The sequence below is a fragment of the Lycorma delicatula genome, chromosome 9 (assembly GCF_047948215.1).
Source record: "Lycorma delicatula isolate Av1 chromosome 9, ASM4794821v1, whole genome shotgun sequence".
NCBI classification, from domain to species: Eukaryota; Metazoa; Arthropoda; class Insecta; order Hemiptera; family Fulgoridae; genus Lycorma; species Lycorma delicatula.
Genome location: NC_134463.1, coordinates 64,953,754 through 64,976,516, shown reverse-complemented (window position 1 = coordinate 64,976,516; position 22,763 = coordinate 64,953,754).

Here is a 22,763-nt window from a genome sequence, read left to right as displayed (position 1 = left end):
TCGTAGAACTTTTTTTACAATGAGAGGTTAATTTATTAATAAATCAATATATTTAAATAAAAATAAAAAAAAAATTAAAAAAAAAAGATGAAGTCTGATTCGAACAGATGTGCTTCCCCTGTAAGATCCAAATATTTCGTTAATTAAAATTTTATTTCGCTGTAACTCTGGAACCGATGATAATAAATACCACTTATAAAATATATCGTTGAAAAGCTCTCAATGAGGGCTTATTACTGCAGTTAAGAAAAAGCCGTCCTAAATCCAATTTTTTTTTTATTTTGGGCTTTTTTGGACACTTTTGGTTCAGTTGATTGCAATCAAAAGGGAGGTGCACAACTAGATGTTACAATAGTCCTAAATCCAAAATTTCAACATCTTACGGCTAATCGTTTTGAGTTATGCGAGATACATACATACGTACGACTTCACGCCGAAACTAATCAAAAATGGATTTAGGGCTGGTTAAAATATTTCCGTTGAAATCTGAAAACCGAAAATTTTTGCGATTACAATACATCCTTTACTTCGTACAAGGAACTTCAATTTTTGAAAAAGAAATGTTTACTAAAGTTCCCCATTAAAGGTTTGAAATGTTATTTCGTCCAAAATGCCCCTTTTCAACTTATTTTTGTAAAAAATTATTACATTCTTCCTCACCGCCGCAGAAGATTGTACCTGTATACAAAGTTTGAAGAAAATCTGTCTACGGGATCTAAAGTTATAAGACCAAATACTGGGCAACATACATGCATATATACATACATACAAATGTCCGTCTGACAAAAATAGATTTTTTTAAACTTGGGTGCATTGGAATGGCATTTTTTCGCAATTATTTAAAATTTATTTAAATCTATATTTTTGTGTGATTTTTAAAAACGTTTCCTTGACGCACAAAACTTAAAAAAACACTTTTTTTTTTTACCGATCAATAACAGATTTTTTTTTACCGATCTATACTTTCTTGTTGTAGCATATATCACTATAGACGGGAAAGTAGAGTGAATACGTACATCACCTTATCATTGTTTTCAATTTTTATAACTTTAGAGATTAACTGAGTAATAATTATATCATCTTGACTATTACCAACTGTAAAACTAAAATTTTCTACTTATTACAAAATGAAAAATCAGCATGCAGCGGAAACTGTCTTGTATGTCATTATCGTTTGGATCACCAACATAAACATTTAGTCGCTAATCATTTTGAACTAAAGTTATATATACCCTCAGCAATATATTTAGTGTAATGAGAAATCATACAAACATAATACATATATCATCAAAGTGTACGGTCACTAGAGAGATAAGACTTTACAACCTCTCTGCAATACGACGTAAGTTATTAATGCATATAGCGTTACAATTACGTATATGGAATATTATTAATTTAATTATATGAAAAATACGTATTAAATGTGTATAAATAAAGTAATCTATGCAAATGTCAGTTTTTCAGAACAATTTTAAACGTAAACGAATAAAATAAAGCTATAATACAAATTACGTTCTTCAGTTAATTATATCACATAAATCAGTTTTGATTTAAATATTTTTACATAAATCTATTTAATTGAAAAATAAAATATATCAGGTGCGATTCCTTATCAGTTGTTATATTTTTACCGTTTACGTAATAAAAATGCTAATTTGTTCAGGATTTGTAAGTTATCTCGTGTGAGTATGTAAGTATGTGTGTGTGTGTGTGTGTGTGTGTGTGCTGCGCGCGCGCTCTTGTGCGGTTGTAAGCTTGTATAGATTTCTTTTTACCTGTTATATTGTAAAACAACACTTAAAACGGAAGTAGCGATGAAAGAGAAACGTAATTTTTATTTTACTTTCCCAGAGGGAAAATAATTTTATGTAGCTTGTGAAAAGAAAAATAGTTTCTTTTTTCTAGAAAATAAAATGACAAGGCTTTTCTTATCCTTAAGGCATTCTACCTTATTACCTTTATGATATATTTTTAACATTTTTTATAATCTTTCTTACGTATCTTTTTGTTGAACACCTGTGAAATATAATATTTTGAAAAAATATTTTTTTGTAAAATGCATATTTATATTTTTTTTAATATTTTTTTTAGAATCTATTTTTAGATTTAAAAGTAATTGGTAAAAAGTATTAAATAACAATTAAATCAATGCTACTTATATTTCCGACTTATTATATTAACGTCTGCTTTTATAAATAATTTACATCTCTTTTTTGAAAGATAAAATTTGACTTACTATAATTCACCTCTAGCAAAATTTAATTGTCTTTTATGTTTGCTCAGATAGAATTTTTTTACGTTATAATCTTGGAATGTTGCCAATGCAAAGATTACGTTGTTTGTTCCAAGTAATGAATTTAAAATAACGAGATGATCCATTTCGTGAAGCCTTGTAGTTTATTCTAGCATACATAAAGCTTTAACTGTTTATTGAAACAAAGCAAAAAAAAATTTGATATGGACACTACACTTCCTTGTACGTCTATTAAATTACATATACACATTTTTTTAAAATGAAAAGTACACAAAATTTTATTTCATTAATAACTTTCGATATTTTTTCATATTTTTCTTTTTTTTTTGTTATTAATTAATTAATTTGTAATTAATGGAATATTTAGATCTTACTAGGGAAGGCACATCGGTTCAGATCTGACTTCATCTCTGTTGTTTTTTAACTTTTTTTTAAATTTAAGTATATTGATTTATTAATAGCAGTTATTAACCTCTGGTTGTAAAAGAAAAAAAATAATAAATCATTCAATAATAACATTAAAAAAGGAAAAAAAACATGAAAAAATATCAGAAGTTAATGAAATAAAATTTTACGTACTTTTCATTTTAAAAAAATGTGATGTGTAATTTAATAGGTGACAAGGAAGATTATATGATGTGGTAGCCACATCAGATTTTTATTATTCGTTGATGAACGCATAAAAAAATTATTTTTAACAAAAGTTAATCCATTACATTATTACTTAAAAAAAAAACAAAAAAAAAACTTTAAATTTGGTAAGATAAAGCGCTAAATATAACCCAACGGATTGGTTTAGTAGTAAAATTCGTCGTCATAATCTAGCTGATTTCTAAGATTCAAATCCTAATAAAGATAGTTGCTTTTTATTCGGATTTAAATACAAGATCATGGATACCGGTGTTCTTTGAAGGTTGTGTTTCAGTTGACCACACGTTTCAGGAATGGTCGACGTGAGTCTGATCAATATTGCACATTTACTGGGGTACATTCACACAGATATTAATGAATCGCTAATGATTTTAATTGTTGATACGATTATAAATGAAAAAAATAAAACAAAAAGTGTTTAAAAAAGTTTGTAATCTTAGAAAAAAGTGTAGGCTACGAAAATTGTTATAAATTCATGAACTTTGAGTTCAGAATTTTAATTCTGATACTGCTGAGTTCATATTTTTCATCATAGGCTCATTTTATAATAAATAATTAATGATCATCTATTGTTCTGCCTCATGGCAGGTCTCTTACGCCACCACCGGCCGCTGCCCTCATCCATTTCTGTCCGCAGCATTCGTCACCGTGTAATTGCCTATCTTTACCTCGTCTATTGACTTTATCCTTCTTCTACCTCGCTTTCTTTATCCATTTATTGACCTTTTCAATGCAGTTGACAAGATTCCATTTTCTCTACCCACATGTCCTAACCGATTTACTTTTCTTTTCTGTACGTCCTACGCAAATGCACTTCATTAATTCTGTTCATTACTTCCACATTCTTCACTTTACCCGTCCATCTTAATAAATAATTATCATATTAGATTTACAAATGGCTTAAGTAAAGCTTGTGTTCAAAAAAAAAGTTTAGTCATTAATAACACTAACTTTATTATTTTAGTATTTAGTGAAGAACATAATTCAAAAATAATTTTTGTCCAAAGCGGATAAAATATTGAGATTTAAGATAGTTTGAAAAGATTTTGTGGTACTGTAAAAACAAATTAGACCTAATACAAAAAAAAATTCTTATCAATTGCCGAGGGAAGCAAGGTTTTGTTTTAAGTCAACCTTTTTACGATTTTTTTTAATCTTTTCTTGCGAAGGTTTTGCAAAATTTCTTGCTTTTCGGTGGAAGAACTGTACGTGTAACGATCTTTCATATAACTTTTTACCATTGTGCTCACTGTCTTTCTTAGCCAGGGAGAGTTATGAGATGCAAGGGAAATTTCATCTCTAAGCCAGCTCTGCTACAGTTATGAATACGTGGCTTACGTGGCTCTTTTCCACTATGATAAGATCTATTGTTCTAGATGTCACGTATCATCCCAGTCCGTCTTTCTACAGTTACAGAGTATATATTTCACTCTTTCTTCAGTTTTTGGTTCATCTTAAACTTGATAATTTGTTCCATGAGATCGTTTTTTTTTTACTACTCTACGATATCATTACACTATTAAATAATCAAGTTTACGGTAATTTTCGATAAACATATAATAATTTACCACTGGAAACCTTATTTAAAAATCTGATGTGGACATCACATGACTTACTTGTTCGCCTATTAAATTACATATAACAATTTTTTAAAATGAAAAGTACATAAAATTTGACTTCATTAATACGAGCAACTTCTGATATTTTTCTTTTTTTTTCATTGTTATTATTGAATTATTATTTATCGTAAAACATTTTTTCCAACAATCAGAGGTTAATAATTATTAATAAATCAATATATTTAAATTTAAAAAAAATTTAAAAAAAAGGAGATGTAGTCTGATTCGTACCGATGTGCCTTCCCATTATAAGATCCAAATATTTTATTAACTAAAATTTCATTTGGGTATAACTCTGGAACAAATGAAAATAAGAACCACTTATATCATTGAAAAGTTTTCAATAAGACGTTTTTGCATTTAAGAAAAAGTCCGAAATTCAAATTTTTGGGGATTTTGGACTTTTTTGGACACTTTTGGTTCAGTCGAATGCAATCAAAAGGGGAGGTGTTGTAACTAGATGTTACAACAGTCCTAAATCCAAAATTTTATTATCCTACGGCTAATCGTTTTTGAGTTATGCGAGATACTTACGTAAAGACGTCACACCGAAACTAATCAAAATGGATTGTCAGGTATAGTCTAAATGGATATTTCCGTTGAAATCTGAAAACCGAAATTATTCGCGATCATAATACTTCCTTTACTTCATACAAGGAAATAAAAAACAAAAGGTAAAAGAAAAACACTATAAAACGATCTAGTGAAAATTTGGTCGACAGTATCATCATCGATAAGTGATATTTAATATCTTTAGAATCAGTGCTTTTGATACTGCTGGTAAAATACATTAATCTCTGACAATGACCTTCAGGAATCACTTAAGATCGGTAATTTCGTTTTGTATTGTTATTTTAATTTTATTAATTCAATTTAATTTTAATCAATTCATAAAATTCATACATAGTGAACGAGGTCTACTGTTCAGGGTGTTACTGGGAATTCATTCATTCAAGAATTCATTGCAGATTTTTTTATGCTATTATTATTACTAATATTCTTTTTATAAGAAAAATTAGGAATTCGTAAGGTTAGTTAAATTTTCAATTTTGTCAGTGGGTAAGGCCAAATTTAAATATACTATATAAATATATATAATTCCGGTAATGTTCATAGAAAATTCGTTGACAGATTTTTTAAAATTTTAATTAGTTATGGTATTTGTTATGATATAATCTGAAAAAGTAAATTTGTAATATTTATTAAATCTTTATCATTTTTACTTTCGTGGTGATATATTTTTAGAGCTCTGCTGCAAGAAGAGTAAGGTTGTAGCCAAAAACTGGCGTATTTGTTGTTTTTTTTTCATTCCTTGACGTTTCATGACCTAGGGACCCCAGAAAACAAAAACGTGGGCACAATGTTCAAACGTACTCATGTATGTTGAAAAATAACGTTATGTACGTGGGATAGCGTGATTGAAGCTTAATAATTTTTAACTAGAAAAACAACTTTTTATAAAATTAGGCGCACTCGTGGTACAGAGTATGTATGGAGCAATTTGTTTGTAAAAAATTGCAGTTAATATCTGCAGGGAATATATATTTTTTTTTGGAATCAGTATTCCTGAAATTTTACAAACATAACTCCACTTTATATTAAGTTCAGTATGTGCGTAGATGATTATTATCTTACCAATAAAAAAAAACTATTTTGCCCCCTAATTTTACTCCTTTCCCAAAAATCGAAAAAAAATATTTTTCTAATTATTACATATTTTTAACAGATTTTAAAAAAATATCTTCCTAAACCTAGTAGTAATCCAAGTGACAAAAAAAATTTTCTGGGGCAATATCGTGAGTGGGGGAGCTGAAGTTTAAAAATTTCAATGTTTTGAATTTTTTTAAAACTTTTTTCATGTATCATTACGTTTTCACTATAGTATAACAATAAATAACCATTGCCATTGAAGTATATAGCAGTTATTAGTTGGCATTTCTATTTTATTATTTTATAGAAAAAGATATTACAGAAACTGAATAGCTTATTACCCCTTTATAAAAAGTGTTGAAAATGACCTCCTCCAACATCAACACAACGCTGCGCACACGGTTCAATTTGTTTATACACTTCAACGTATGCCGTTTTTGGGTTTTTAGTTCATCAATCGTGAGTGGTCTGTTGCTATACATTGCTTATTTTGCTGCCCCCCCCCCCATCCAAAGAAAGTAATCTGGTGAGTCAAATCGGTTGACCGTGCAGGCCACAAAACCCTCAATATGATTCATTCACCAAAGACATTTCGTAAAAACGTTATTGATTTGTTACCTGTGTGCGCTGTGGTGTCATCTTGTTGGAACCACCCATGATTGATTTCCACTTCAGCTAACTGATATCGAAGTTTGTTAAAACTTTTAACTTGTTATCTGTATTTCCAAAAAAAAGATTGGATCCTTAGTGCGCATTTTACTTACACCAACCCCAGACTCCAATTTCGCTTCGTGTAAAGATTGTTCGTGTAATTATTGGGGGTAATTGTCGACCACAGTTGTGTACTTTGTGAATTAGTTTAAACTAGTTATTTTTGTCTTTTGGCATGCATGATCTGTTGGTTTCAGTTCTTGAACACACATTACTTTGTAGGGGAAAAGTTTCCGTTCTTTTCTTACAGCTTTTAAATGCGGTAGCAAATCCGGTATCTTGCTGCTGTACTAGGTTACGCGTTGACTTTAATACTTTTTGGCTATAGCATACGAAATATTAAGAAGCGTCTTCTGTTCTTTAGTTTAGGCAGTGATCCACTAATCAGTGTTTTCATAAGAGCTTGTTGCCCGAAGTTTTTCTATAAGAATTGATACTCTTGAATTTGCATCGTGGTGAAGGTCAGGAGTATTTGGAAAATTTTCAGAAAACTTGTGTTTCACTAAATCAGTATACTTGTCGCCTTCACGAAAGACGTGTTTAACGATAAAAAAAACGTTCCTCTACCGAAAGAACTTTTCTCGCAACTATTGATTACGATAAACGATACAACACAAAACAAAATTAAACACGTTCAATCACAACTCAACAACTGACCTTTTGGTTTTTTACTGAGCAAAAACGAACAGAATGCATCGTATAATTCTAAAGCATACTGCACAGCAACTTTCCGAAAGCGTTGTATAACAGCTTTGTTGTCAGCTTTTGAAAAGAGAGTAAAATCAAAATTTAATTAATGAATTATGAGTAGAATTTATAACAGATGGCAAACTTTAAAATAAATGGATATAACAGAAATAACAAAATTTACAGAAAACATCAGAACCTTCTTAATCTTATTAGCGTCAGTAGGGTTGGAAGGCTATCTGATGAGTTTCGCTTGAAGGGTTAATACAGCTCTTTAGAAGGACGGGATAGAAAAATAAATTTTACGCACATAGAAGAGGTTTGGTGATTAAGAAAAAATAAAAAGCAAACTGTACTGTAAATCCTTTCTTTACACAACTCGTGCAATCCCAAGTAATTTATAACAGAAAAAAAGTTTGTAAGAGTGAGTCAGGCTACGTACTTTTTTTTCTTTGCTCGTATTTTTTTTATTTTTAGTAAAGTTTACCGTATGTTCTCGGCCACATTTAAAATTTACATTACTAAGTACGTGTGCAGGTATATTGTCAGCATATTAATATAATTTTAAAAAATTGCTCAAAAACAATTTTATTCTGATCTAAAACATATGATAATAAAAACGACTACTCTGGTGATACTTGAAATACAAAAGATTTTAATTGGCAAGCAACTGGGAAATTGATGAATATTTCGCTTGAATAATCAAAGGGTAAAGGTCTAAGCAGAATGTGCAAGTTGAAAGAAATTAAAAAAAAATTGATAATAGAACACATTTTTCTTTATCAAAATTTTCCAATTATATATAAACTAAAAGTACCTTTTACTCATTGAGATATTTATATAACCTTACTATACCTTCAAATTTTACCTGATTATCTATAACTAGAAAAAATAAATTTTAAAATTGTAAATTCATTTACATTCAAATTTTGATTCATTTGGTAATGACTTTGATAGCTAAGCCTTCTAGCCAATCATAACTTACCTATAAACCTTTTGAGTTAATAGATCTCAAATGATTATAGAACTTACTTATTTTCTATGTAATTAATTATATGTTTCATTTTATAAATTTACTTAATTTTAATAGCTATAAAAATAAGAATATATTTAAAAAACATCCTTGTACATAATTTGAAACAAAATTATTTCTTAATATTATTTAGAATAATCTTTATAATTACTCCATTAATGTTCGTACCAAACTATTATCTCTACCAAAAAAAATAAAAACTAGAAAAATAAAAATAAAATAAAGACCTAAATAAAGGCCTTCTAAATTGTTATAAAAAGAAAAAAAAATAATACTAATCAATCTGTTTTGTTAATTTTAACTTTTCAAAAAAACATCGCCAAATTGAAAACAGACTCATACCTTTTATTTTGTGCTGTTAATAAAAAGTCAAAATTAAAAAAAGTTTTCATTTCTTTAATGCATTTAAGTACTCTTTTTGAGATCGTTTTCTATTGATTAAAGTCCTGTTTTAAGTTGACCTTTTGATATTTCGTCTATTTGGTGTGAAATTATGACGAAACGGCCCAATTATACTTTTTTTATGTTTATAGAGTTTTGGACAAGCTTTTTTTTTCATTCTATTACGCGGGACGACGTATTAGTAACAATTTTACGTGAAATTTATTGTTTTAAAATAACGGTTGCTATTTTTTTAGATATATATTATGTAGCGGTGTAAAATATGGTACGATTCAAATCGTTCATTCGCTAACCTAAATATTGGTCTCTTCACATTTTTGGCGCGATTTGCACTTGACGACATATAAAATTTCTTGTCTGTATCTCAGTGGCTTCAAATTAAATGCTTCATCCTTTATTTTTTACTTCATTGTTAAGCCTACAATTTGTTTCTGATACTTTTTATTTTTTTACTTCTATACAACATTATATCTTTTTCAGGACGCTGGTAAATGCTTAATTTTGGTCTAGTTGGTTTTCGATAAACTTAATATCATTTCCTCAAGGACAACTTGTTAACGAAATAAATTTGAAAAATATAATAGAAGATTTTTCATTAAAAAAATATTACGGAAGCGGTAGTTCCTCTAAAATCATTAGTCAGAGATGCAAGGTATTTATGGAAGCAGTTACTTTTAATAATATTTTATTTAATTTCCTGGAGGATATACCTAAAATAAATATTAGCTATATTAAAGGAGAAAGTATGGTGATCATGACAAAAATGGGGTATCGGTTTTTTTATATGCAAATATTGAGGTTTCAGGGTCCAAATAGTTCGTCTAGATGGAAATAAAACATTTGTATGTATGTATGAATATCTGTATATATGTACTGATTGACTGATCTATCAACCCTCAGCAAAAACTACTGAAGATAAAATGATGAAAATTTTTATAAATGTTTTTCTCACGGTCTAAGTGAAAACTAAGAAAGGATTTTTTTTGGAAATTCTGAGTTTAATGGGTTAAAATCGAGTAATTATGAAATTTACTATTTTTTTAATTTTTCAGTAACAAATGAAGATATCAAGTTGATGTTTGGTGTTTGTAATGCTCATGTGAATATCTAAAAACTAACTCTACATTTTTTGAAATTCCTAATTTAACAGGTTCAAATAGTTTTTGAATTTTTTTGAAACCCCGATATTAATACTTCCTTGTACGAAGGAAATTATAGTGATTACGAAAAATTTCGGTTTCCAGATTTCAACGGAAATATTCATTTTGACCATCCCTGAATCCATTTTGACTAGTTTTGGCGTGACGTCTGTACTTACGTATGTATCTCGCATCACTTAAAAAACGATTAGCCGTAGGATGTTGAAATTTTGGATTTAGGACTGTTGTAACATCTAGTTGTGCACTTTTGTTGGTTTTCGACTTTTGATTGCAATCGACTGAACCAAAAGTGTTCAAAATAGCTAAAAATTAAAAAAAATAATTCGATTTTGGACTTTTTCTTAACTACAGTAATAAGCCCTCATTGAGAACTTTTCAACGATATATCATAAGTGGTATTTATTTTCATTGGTTCCAGAGTTATAGCCAAATAAAAGCTTAATTAACGAAATATTTGGATCTTAGGGGGAGGCACATTGGTTCGAATCTGACTTCATCTCCTTTTTTAACTTGTTTTTTAAAATTAAATACATTGATTTATTAATAATTATTAACCTTTCATTGTAAAAAAAAATGTTTTACGTTGAATAATAATTGAATAACAAAAAAAATAAATAAATAAAAATTCAGAAGTTTTTAATGAAATAAAATTTTATGTACTTTACATTTTAAAAAAATGTGCAAATGTAATTTAATAGGCGTACAAGGAAGTCATGTGTGTACACATAAGATTTTTTTTTTAATTTCTCGGTAAGATACGAAGAAATAAACTTGATTTTTTATGTATGTAATTTTCATATAAATATCTAAAAACTAATTTCTAAATTTTTCGAAATTCGACCATGAAAGTGTTGAAGAAAGTAAAAAAATGTTGAACGATTTGAAATTTTCCCTATTTCCGAGTATACTAAACCAGATATTCACTCGATTTAGGCTTAGAAATACTGTTTAGATAAGTATCTGTAAACCATGTTCGGATTTTTTTAAAATTTTAATATTTTTAAGGGGAGCGATGTTGTATGGCGCGGCGGCTCAATCAACACAGTACTGCCAGTATTACTGTATTACTGTTACAAATTCTTCGAAAATTGCAAAAAGATTTTCTATATATAGGGCATTGAACGAATTAAATTTTGAACAAACTTAAAAAAAGGGAAGGACGTTTCCACCAAGTTTTAATTTACTTTTTGCGTAGTTGTTATAGAAATTGAACTCTACTACATTGAAAGTTTATTATGTTATTTAAAATTTCAACATTTTTAGCTAACCGGATTTAGGGGTAGGGATATTGAAAATTATCTCTTAACAGTTTTTGCCTCATACCTCAAAAATCCATTGATTAAAAAAAAGTTTGAAATCTGCCACAAACATTAGAATATATATGCTCCAGCTTAAGCCTGATAATCGAGTTCATTGATCGAGGGTGTATTATGGTAACCAATTTTTTTTTAGCAGTAAAGTATAATTCTCTGTATTTCTGTTGAACAAAATTGCACAAAACTGGACCAATTTTTGAAGTAAATTTATTTTATTTTGTTTTAAGCGGGGTTCCTACTAATTGCTCCGAATTCCGCATTTCCATGTCTATACATCCCTGTCCATCGATTCACCGTCCACTATTTCTCTCTCTTTCAATGCACTCCTTCATTCCACATCTTTCTGAAAAATATAATTCTTAAATGAGCTTAATTTATTAAATAGAGTCGACTGAGACCCAAAATTTCTTAATGAGAATTTTTGTTTTTTAGTCAGTTAAAATACAGCATAATTTTTTAAGTAAAAATAACATTTTATTAAAGGGATCAAATCAGGCTCAAACTTATGAATTGAAAATTTTAATATTTTTCGCTATTACGCTCAAAATTTGTCTAAGTAAGTCATTATAAACTAAACATTTATGAGCTATAAAAAATAAAAATCTGTCAAATGCAAAGCCGGGAAAATTATTATGCAGCCCGTTTTTTTTTTTATGTTGTAGAAGTAGAAAAAAAGATTAAAAAAACAGAGATTACTGAAAGTAAATGGGTATACTTGAGAACAGACTTATCTAAGGCATTGTGTTATAAAAAAGAGCAGTCAATATTTTAATCTTCTATATGGTACATTAACACAGTACTGAATTTTCTTATTTGTATGCTGATTTTACAAATTAATTATGTGTGTTTGTTTTTTTCTATTTTTACGTTTTTGGGATAAGTTAAATATATAAATGCTGATGTACTTTAAAAAAACTATATATATAATGGCATATTTTTATATGAGTATTATTTATGTACGCAAGGAATAAAGCATGAGTATAATATAATATATTATGATATTTAATTATGAAATATTTTTATGCATAAAAGCATAATGCTCTTAATATCTTAATTGGTTTCTATTGTCTCTTTGATTTATCAGTGTGATTACATACGCTTAACAAGTCTGAATACGACAGTCCACAGAATATTATAATAATAACCTTTCACAGGGCAGATAGCCGCTGGTTTTGTTTCTATTCAATCAAAACAAGTAATAAAGGACAGATTACCTTATCTATTCCACTTAAATAGCTTAATAACTAGTTTTACGAAAAATTAATTTCCACGCTGTTTTTAAATATAAATTAATTATTTTCAAAATAAAAAAAATCTTATTTGTGAGCGAAAAAAGACTAAAAAAAATATATGAATGAAAAAGAAAACAAGACGTGCCAAAAACAACTTATTATTCAATTTATTTATTTATTTTTTTTTGTCTTCAGTCATTTGACTGGTTTGATGCAGCTCTCCAAGATTCCCTATCTAGTGCTAGTCGTTTCGTTTCGGTATACCCTCTACATCCTACATCCCTAACAATTTGTTTTACATATTCCAAACGTGGCCTGCCTACATAATTTTTTCCATCTATCAGTCCTTCCAATATTAAAGCGACTATTCCAGGATGCTGTAGCATATGGCCTATAAGTCTGTCTCTTCTTTTAACTATATTTTTCCAAATGCTTCTTTCTTTATCTATTTGCCGCAATACCTCTTCATTTGTCACTTTATCCATCCATCTGATTTTTAACATTCTCCTATAGCACCACATTTCAAAAGCTTCTAATCTTTTCTTCTCAGATACTCCGATCGTCCAAGTTTCACTTCCATGTAAAGCGACACTCCAAACATATACTTTCAAAAATCTTTTCCTGACATTTATATTAATTTTTGATGTAAACAAATTATATTTCTTACTGAAGGCTCGTTTCGCTTGTGCTATTCGGCATTTTATATTTTATTTTAAATTAAAATTTTTTGAAGTCAACTTCAAATTAAAAGAAATGTAAATTACGTAAATTATTTTTTTAATTTAGATACAATTTCAGAAGTCTTTTGTATTATTTATTTTTTAAATTTTATTTTTATTAAAAAAAAATGAATATGGTTGCTTAAAATAGTGAGTGTTATTTTTAATAAAATATATTTAGCAAGACTTTTTTTTTAGAAAGCAGGAAACCTGCTTTGTACGTTTCTAGTAATAAAAATATTTCATTAAAAATGAATATTCCACTAATATTATGTGGAAGAAACTTACAAGAGAAATGTTTGATAAAACAAAGTAAAACAGAGTTCTAAAAACCTCCACTTAAAACTAAAGAAGCATATTTAATCAATTATATCTTAACTTCTATTTTTAAAAAATAGTACATAATAAGAAAAAACTATATACAGTCTCACTTAACCCTTAATTATAATCCTTAATAATAATCCTTTTTATCTTTTATAATCCTTAATTATTTGATATTGTCTTCAAAAATTGTAATTAAAACAAATTATTACACCGGGTATCAGAAAATTATGAATAAATTATGAGTAAATTGATGAGTAAATTATTTATTTATTAAGGTACAAAAACGGGTTATATGAAGTTAAGAAATATTAAAACTGAGAGTTTTTTACCTGTGATCAAAGACATTCAGTGTATGCACCATTAATATTCACAAAATATCCAACTGGTAATCAGTTCATGCCATGTTCATTATAATATATCCACATCTATCAGTTCGAATGCGTTAACAATCTTCTTTTTAAGGTCATCATCATATTCACTTCACAAGTTTTTTATACATTATCCTTGATGAAACCCACAGTAAAAAAATCACATGGAGTTATATCCGGTATGAGGTGGCCAAGAGAGAGAGAGAGAGAGAGAGAGAGAGAGAGAGAGAGAGAGAGAGAGAGAGAGTAAAAAGGCCCATTGGATCTCCCGTTTATTTTATTTTATTGGCAGAATTCTTATTCTGCCAATAAAATATATATATTACCAGTGGTAATATAAAATTATAAAAATTTCTCTAACGGAAGATGGAAAGAATAAAATTTAAAAAAAATTGTACATCAATCTAACTAAAAAGATTTTTACTAAAAATAAAAACTATATCAATTTTTCTTTAAATTTCGACGTTTTAAACTCTAAAGTAAAATAAAAAAAGATTCTATCCGTATTTCATTCTTCATTATTTTTTCATCTACTTCAATGTTAAAATTTAAAGGGCAATTGAAAATTTAATATTTTACTTTTAAAGGTTAACTTTATTTTTAATTTTTTTGATATATTTAAATGTAAATAAGCCTGTAGAAAAGTCACCTGAGCTTAAAAATTTACTCGCAAATAAATCTTGATCTCGGAAAATGATATTGCAACAGAATCAGTATAACGGATTTCTAACAATTAAGAAGAAAGAATGAAAAAATAATAATGAAAAGAAGAATCCATAAGGAACTAAAATGGATTCTTTTTTCAGACGTAACAGATTCGTTTAACAATCTGTTCTTTGTAATACAGACAGTGGCACTTCCAAAATCTGTTGTTCAACCAAAAGGGTTACCAGACCGGAATAAAAATATATGGGAAAACTTATGTGCGCGGACGATGAAAATTATTGCGCTTCAACAGTTAAGGGATGAGGCGGGTACTGGTTCAGCAGGTCAGGGCATATAAATACTGTCTGGAACCAGCGGAGAAAGTCAGTAGTTCTGCCAGGCCGTGTTCGGCGTAGTCGTGATAACAAGCGATAGTTTTGCAAGGCCGAGTTCAACCGGCCGAGTAACCGAGGCGTGGTTACCGTGACGGCGATATCAGTTAGCGTGTGACAACGATTAAAGAGAACGTAACGAGTATTATATTGTGGACAGGGGTTGAATGCAGGAAGTTGTTCGGTGAGTTATTGGTAAACAGTCGTGAAAGTGATAGTATTCTACTCATTCATAAGTGTAGGGTTACCTTATTAACGTAATTTTACGTATTAATATTAGCGATCATTATAACGTTTTTGGTAAATTGGACTGTATTCTGGTTTTTATAATTTAACCGTCTTTAAAGAAATCTTGTCCTTATTTGAAATAGGTCAAAATCCGTTATATGCCCACAACGCTTCTGTTAGTTAGTTCTTAGATGTTCGCTTTGCCCGCTAGTCAAGATTAGCGAGCGTAGGTTAGTTTACATGTATAATTTATTTATTTCAATATAGCGTTTCAGTGGCTCCGTATAAGAACTAACTAAAGAAGCGTTGTTGGCATATAACGGATTTCGATCTTGAATTACGATTTTATGTCATATATTCATTATTATTATTATTTATTTTACTTTTTAATTTTTTATAGTAATAAATTGTAATTATAAGAAATTCTTAGTTTGTTAGACTCTCAATATCCTGGTCGAGCCGCGAAAACGTAACAATATTAATAGACTATAATGTAGTGAGAGTTAAGGCTCATTGAAACGATGGAATATATTTATTTTCCCCCTATATTTTCCAAATACTTTCTTGAATTTTCATATGAAAATTACTTCATTATTATTACAGTACCATGCAATTAACTTTACTACTCATTAAAACCATTTTCAATTACATTTTAGTTATTAAATTCTTCTGCATCGCTTAAAAAAAATAACTTACATCGAGGCCATTACTTGATACGCCCTAAAAAAAATTAATAAATAAAATAGTAAAAAAAATATCGACCTCATTCTGATGAAATTCAAGGTTTCAATATATAAAAGTAGAAAACGAATGGAGTTAATCGTTGAAACAGAGGTATTTCGTTAAAATAGGGTTTAAACTTAAAACTACATACAAATCAAACTGAGAACTAGCTCCTTCTTCGTTAATAAATTCCAAGTATATACGGTTAATCCCTTGGTGTGTTTCCAACATTTTTATCAGTGACTGCATTTTTATACTATATCTCATTTATAAACTTTATCTCACTTTCCGTTATCAACTACGTTGTCTGGGATAGAAGTTAGATAAATTATATTTTACATAGGTTATAACTATAATAAATATTCGTATCGGAGTTATTTTTCAGGATCAGAGAAATAATAAAAGTGCTGAATGACAGATTGAGTAGTATCGCATAATAAAATAGCTTGAAATTTTCTTTATTCAGCATTACACTTAGTCGGATTACATATAAAGAGTAAGGGGGAAAAAAGTTCAGTCATTTTTCGCTCAATTTGCAGGAAATGATTTATTAAGTATACAGTCTTTTATTTTTTTTTAATATTGTGTATATTTTTATTACGCAATACTGAAAGTAATATTTTTAATCTTTTTCCCCATAATTAAACTTGCATAGTTTAATACTAAATCTAAAACCACTTCATACCTCAATCTAAATTGTAGATAAACAGGCTAAGTACTGAAATTAAACTGTTTTTCCCTAAGACAAAAGGGTGATATTAATGATTGTAAACATTTAGCAAAATAAACCTTTAAACAAACAACTCATACAGTCAGTACTGCAAACACGTTTTACTCTTATATTTGACAAAAAATTCATAAACATAAAATGGAAAAATATTGACAAATCAATCCAAAAAAGTATTTTTTAATTAATGTAAGGAAGATCAGTGTAAAACTAAAATTTAAAATTGAATCTAAATTAAAAAGTAACAATAAAACGTAAATGAACAGATCAATAATCAAGCGGATGTTCTTTTCAAGAACCTCAATTTATTGAAAGCAGGAAATAGATAAATAAAATTAGAAATAAGTATAACCATTAATAATAAATAAACAAGAAGAAGGTCAGATAAGGCAATAAAATATATACATATATATATATATATATATATATATTTATATATTTTGGCATGTTGAAGCTTAATAATAATTTTTGAGTTGATAAAACAATTTTGAAAAAGTTTTCTACAGAAACTTATGTATTTGGAGCAATTTGTTGGTAAAATTTTTGGATTAATATTTCCAAGGAGTGGGGTAGATAAATTCTTTATGGGCAATTTTCTCAAAATTTTGCAAGCATAACTTTGTTTTATATTAAGCTCAGTACATGCGTGCAATCTTAACTTACAAATAAAATATTTTCCCCAAATCTCTCCCCCTTCTCCAAAAATCAAAGACACTATTTTTTTTTTATTTATTGCATGTTTTTCAAACGGTTTTTAATTCCTTGTACGAAATAAAGGACGTATTGTGATGGCAACAAATTTCGGTTTCTAGATATTAACGGAAATATCCATCTTGATCATCTCTGAATCTATTTTGACTAGTTTCGGCGTGTCGGCTGTATGTACCTACGTACTTACGTATATGCGTACGTATCTCGTATAACACAAAAACGATTAGCCGTAGTAGGTTGTAATTTTAGGTTTAGGATTGTTGTAACATCTACTTGTGTACCTTTCCTTTTAATTACAATCGACTGAACCAAAAGTGTTCAAAAACGCCCAAAATCGAAAAGAAAATTCTTCTTAAATTTTTCTTAACCGCACTAATAAGCCTTCATTGAGAGCTTTTCAGCGATATATCATAATTGGTACTTTCTTCATTGGTTCCAGAGTTATAGCCTAATAAGATTTTAATTAATGAAATATTTGGATCTTACAGTGGAAGTACATCTGTTCGAATCAGACTTCATAGCCTTTTTTATAACTTTTATTTTTTTTAATTTAAATATATTAATTTATTAATAATTATAAACCTCTTACTGTAAAAAAAAAACATGATAAGATAAAGAAATTTTTAATGAAATAAAATTTTATGTATGTTTCATTTAAAAAAAAAAAATGTATAAATTTATTTTAATAGGCGTACAAGGAAGTCATGTGTGTCTACATCCGTTTTTTTTAATGTTTTGAAGGTATAGTAGTGCACCCAAAAAATAAAACATACTTTGTGGGCAATATTAGCGGTGGGATAGCCGATCAAAATTTAAAATTATCAATTTAAAAAAAAAATTATTTACAACTTTTTTTTTTATCTTCTTGTATCATTATTTTTCCACTATATAAAAATAAATAATCAATTCCAGGAAAGTATTACAACATTGCTGTCAGCTTTTTTGAAAGATGCAATATGTTAGAGAAAATAATTAGAGCAAAGAAACTTGCTACTTTTTAGCAAGAAAAAAAAAATCGAGGTTTGGTTTTAATTTTCACTCCATTCTCCATTCTAAAAATCACATTTTACATTAAAATTTAATACATTTTTATGATTAGATTAACCTGTTATATTTTTTCTTCAGCGTATATAATTTTTAAATTATTTCATAGTTATATTAACCAATATAAATTTTATTCAAATGACGTAAGAAGAGTCATTTTAATGAGAGATGATATTATTTAAAGGTCTTGTAAAATTTACCTCTATAAAATAGATCATAAACTTTATTATGTGATAATAATTTTATTAGAATAAGAACCTTACGGATAATATTTTAATATTAAAATATAAATGGAAGTTTAATGTCTCAAAGTGACATTAACTTTGATTTTGAAATATTATAATTTTATTTTTATTAATAAATTGCAAATTTATGATCATAAAAATGATTCCAGAATATTATTATAAAATATAATAAAATGTAAGTAAAAAACAAAGCAAAAAATAAGTAAAATTAGATAGACAAAATTAAATTTATATTCAGTTTATATAAAATTATTACAAAATTTAGAATGATCTACTTGATTTGAATATAGTTGTTATTGAATTGAGGTTTTTTTTTAATTTTGCACTTAAGTATTATTAATCAAAATCAATTAACCATCTAATTGTTTGAGTCTGACATTTACATAAATTTTCCTTGTTTCTTAAAATTACGATAGTAATTTTTAAAGTAAAAATCGTTTCATCATAAGTTGATAAAAATTTATTGTAACAAAATATCCACGGTTTTACAGTGTAAATAGATAAAATTATTAACCAAAAAAAAACCAGGAACCTCCAAAAACAACCAAATTGTTATATTGAGTTTTTACTTTCTTTTGGTAATTATTTAATTTATTTTTTAGTTCCTATTTTGGGGTGGGTTATTTCCTTGTAGTTGAAATTCAAGAATTTTTGAGATATCGAGAGACAAGCTTAAACAATTCTCTCACTGATGAATTTTACTGCTTGTTCTTTTATAAAAAAGCTAATAACAAAGTTGTAATAATTTCCTGGCATTAATAATTTATTCTTATATAGAGGAAAAATAATGGTAAATAAAAAAATTAAAATCATTGATATTTTTAAACTTTGATCTTGTCCACCGACAATATTACAACCAAAGTACTTTTTTTTTGGGGGGGGGGGGTCGCTTTCACTATACTGTGCATTTCTTTTTCTGTTTAGACTACGGAACCACCGTAAGGTGTTACTTCAGAGGATGATATAGTCTTCTGCAGTCTCAGGTCGACCATTCTTGAAATATGTGGTTAATTGAAACCCAAATTACTACTGCTATGCCTAGGAAAACATTAAAAAAAATTGGTTAAAAAATGAGCAATACATAAAAAATAGCTTTTTCGATTTTTGGGGAAGGGAGAGAATTTGGGGACAATTATGTTTTTAAATGGTAAGCATGTACGCATGTACTGAGCTTAATATATAAAGTGGGGTTATGTTTGTAAAATTTTGATAAAATTGATCAACTAACCTCATCCCTTCTAAAGATATTGACCCCAAAAATTTTACCAACAAATTGCTCAATACACAAGTCTGTACAAAATTTCATGAAAATCGAAAGTTAAAAGTTATTAAGCCAAAAATTATCCAGTCAAACTAACATATACATATACAAATTAACTTAATTATATTAAGCTTCAAACACGCCAACAGATGCACGTACGTACGTACGAACGTTATTCTCCAATTTTTTTTGTTTGTTTTTTGGGGTCCCTGGGTCATGAAACCCATATCCCATTTTTTATTGAGTGCCATACTTTCCTTCTTACATCATATCTCTTGGGTTGTAATGTCAGGAAGTAAATACTATGAAACAATATTTAAAAATGTTTGTTAAAGTAACTGAAAATTGATTTAAGATAAATATTTTATCCAATATTTTCCTGCTAAAATGGAATTTTTTTAACATTTATTTATATTTGCCAGTCTGTAATGGTTTGAATGACATTGTTAACAGTCTGCATATGAGTTTTCGGTTCAAAAATTGAACCGAACGGGGCGACTCCCGTTAAAGCCCAGGGCTAGTAATTGAGGGGGAAGAGGTGTGGCTACGGAATGTCACTTGGCGGGTGTCTGGGGTCTACGGGGTTGGGATGTCTGTCTGTGTGTCTGTCCCCCTTAGCTTAGCACCAGCATGTACCGATCACCTTACTAAAGGGCATTTGTATGTGTGTGTGTGTCTTACCTTAGCACCGGAATGTACCGATCACTAGCGGAAAATCCCGATTCGTTAGTACATGTCTCGTGGTGGTCAGGTTTATACTTGTTATATTATTATATATCAATATATCACATATATATAATGTGATATATATGCAAAATATATATTAATAAAACATTTTTTATTTATGTGATTGTTTTTCTTTATAAACTAATGAACTATAATTTAAAAGTAGGCACCGGAAAGTACCGATAACTAGCGGAAACCCCCGATTCGTTGGTATCAATTTCTAAAGTTATATTTCTAATTTAACTTTCATTATATCAATTTTCATCATTGAAAAAAAAATTTGCACAAGAGGTAATCAATTTAGACACCTAATAATCTCATTCCGAGACATCGCCCGCCAGGGCACCCCGCCCGGAGGGCATGCCTCCGACACCACTCTACAGCTAGTATTTAAATAAAATGGTAAATATTTTAAATTAAGTTGCTTTTGTATGTGTGTGTAAATCGTGCACGGAACGCGGCTTTAGTCACTTGATGGGAAAGTCCTACAACTGTGTTGTGAGATTTTTTCAACAATATGTTCAATATTATTATTATTATTATTATTACATTTATTATCTGTTATTTTTTAAATGTAAAGGATTTAAATTTTTTATTGATTTAAAAATGTATGTTTTCTAAACAAGACAAAATGTTTTATTTTTTTATTTTCGCTAATTTGATTGACTATTCAAATTTTTTTTAATGCAGAGTATTTTATATGAATGTAATTATTACTGAAATAATTTCTTTTTATTTCTATTTTTCATACGAATGTAAATATTTTTTATGAATGTAAATTTTTTCTCACTTCTTTTCAATCCGCATTCTGTTTTATAATTTATAAAATTAAATTTATTTATTGTTATTATTATTTTTTTTAAATTATTAATTTTAAAAACAATTTTGTAATTAGTTACCTGTTTTTTTTTTTTTTTTTTTTTTTTTTTTTATCTTTGTATGTGCTGTTAAAATAATATAAAGGAATGTAAAAGTTATTTATTTTATCCCTAAATGTGTTATGATTTTATCCATTTTTTATTATGTTTAAACTTACATTTATTAAATTACTTAATTTATTTCCTTTATATTATGACTATTTTCTATCGTTATTAAATTAAATTTCTCATTTAACTCAATATTATCTTCTATACAATTTAGAGCTCTGTTTATCAAACTTCAGTAAATTGCAACGTTTTAGGTGATACGGGTGTATTGATTTATTATTGTTGATAATATTGGTTTTCGATATTAACACAGTCTTAATTTACTTTTATTTTATGTTAACATTTATAAAGGGAAATGTTTCATTGATTTTTATTTCTAAAATGTGTATACTATTCTTATGAAATTTTTTTTTGTGGTGGGTCTACTTTTTGCTGTTCTAAACTGTTTTATTTATTGTACATTACAAAAAAATTATAAAATTATTGATAACAATTTTATTTTACAGATATTTATAATACTGGTTACAGGCACGTAGCTAGAATTTTTTCGGGCGTGGGGGGAAGGTCTAAGTTGGCTGCTGACGATGTTAAAATAATAATAATAATGTAAATAATTTTTTATTGAAACGGTTTTTTTTTTTATAGTTTATTGAGTTTGAAAAATACAAAACATGTTTAGATTTAATATATCATTTATTACGTAAATAAGATTCATAATGTTATTATATAATTTTTTTATAATCCACATTTACATTCCAATAAAAGTTATGAATTATTAGAAAGCTCATCGTCGATTTATCTTTCTCGCCATAATATCTAAAACTTCATCAAGGTTAACAGTAATATCTCTATGCGCTGACAAAGAAACTAACGAACTTAATCTTCCATTCCCCGACTTGTTACGCGCAATCGTTTTGATTCTCTTCATTATGAAGAACGAGCTTTCATTAGTACATGTTCCCGGAAGAGTCGCTAAAACTTGGAAGAGTTAATAGATATTCGGCAAATA